Below are 1,564 nucleotides of genomic sequence, written 5' to 3'. Positions count from 1 at the left end.
CCTGGCTTTTTATACTGTACTGGTCTGCGCCCTCTCTCTTTCTCCCCGCCTCCCGTCTGTAGCGTAATTTCCGCACACTCTTGCTTTCCCAATGTAACTAAAGCGGAGTTGGGGAAAACACAGCGAAAGCAGGCACGTCAGCACCCATCACTGGGTACAGGGGGGGAACCCCTCTCCCGTGGGTTTTGGAATCATTTTCAGCTTCTCGTATTCTTTCCAGCTTCACTTTCTTTTGGGGTCTTAACAATTAAACTCACGCTGAGGGGAGGGGGAGAGGTGGAGTGGAGGAGGGGGAGAGGTGGAGTGGAGATGGTGGGGGAAAGAGTGGAGATATGGGGAGAGAGTGGAGATGGGGGAGGGGGAGAGAGTGGAGATGGGGGAGGGGGAGAGAATGGAGATGGGGGAGGGGGAGAGAGTGGAGATGGGGGAGGGGGAGAGTGTGGAGATGGGGGAGGGGGAGAGAGTGGAGATGGGGGAGGGGGAGAGTGTGGAGATGGGGGAGGGGGAGAGAGTGGAGATGGGGGAGGGGGAGAGTGTGGAGATGGGGGAGGGGGAGAGTGTGGAGATGGGGGAGGGGGAGAGTGTGGAGATGGGGGAGGGGGAGAGTGTGGAGATGGGGGAGGGGGAGAGAGTGGAGATGGGGGAGGGGGAGAGAGTGGAGATGGGGGGGAGAGAGTAGAGATGGGGGGAGAGAGTGGAAATGGCGGGGGAGAGAGTGGAAATGGCGGGGGAGAGAGTGGAAATGGGGGGGGAGAGAGTGGAGATGGGGGGGGAGAGAGTGGAGATGGGGGGGGAGAGAGTGGAGATGGGGGGGGAGAGAGTAGAGATGGGGGGGGAGAGAGTGGAGATGGGGGGGGAGAGAGTGGAGATGGGGGGGGAGAGAGTGGAGATGGGGGGGGAGAGTGGAGATGGGGGGGAGAGAGTGGAGACGGGGGGGAGAGAGTGGAGATGGGGGGGGAGAGAGTGGAGATGGGGGGAGAGAGTAGAGATGGGGGGGAGAGAGTGGAGATGGGGGGGATAGTGAAGATGGGGGGGGAGAGAGTGGAGATGGGGGGGAGAGTGTGGAGATGGGGGGGGGAGAGAGTGGAGATGGGGGGGAGAGTGGAGAATGGGGGGGGGAGAGTGGAGAATGGGGGGGGAGAATGGAGATGGGGAGGAAGGGGGGAGAGGAAGGCAGGGAAGAGGGGAGGGAATGAGGGAGGAATGGAGGGGGGAGTGGAGAGGAGGGGGGTGTGAGGAGAGGGGGAGGGGGGTGTGAGGAGAGGGGGAGGGGGGTTGGGCGGGGAGGTGAGAGTAGGGGGTGTTGGTGGGTGATAAGAGACCAGGCCGCCTGGGCGAGACTAGGAAGTTCCATTTATAGACACGGAAAAGGGCGGGGATTTGAAGTGTGTCCTTCCCGCAAACTAGCGGGAGAGGGCAGGGGAGAGGCGGATCATCATGTTCGAGTTTTGCCCATCCTGGGGCAGTGATAAAGGAGGAAAGATTCCGATGAGCTCGTGCGTTATTTAGCGTCACAAGCGAATTTGGGATTTGGAATTCCCTCTCCGTTCACTGGCCCTTCAGA

The sequence above is a fragment of the Carcharodon carcharias genome, chromosome 14, assembly GCF_017639515.1.
Source record: "Carcharodon carcharias isolate sCarCar2 chromosome 14, sCarCar2.pri, whole genome shotgun sequence".
In the NCBI taxonomy this organism is placed as follows: Eukaryota; Metazoa; Chordata; class Chondrichthyes; order Lamniformes; family Lamnidae; genus Carcharodon; species Carcharodon carcharias.
The sequence above is the reverse complement of the archived record's forward strand: the minus strand, read 5'-3'. Positions refer to the sequence as shown.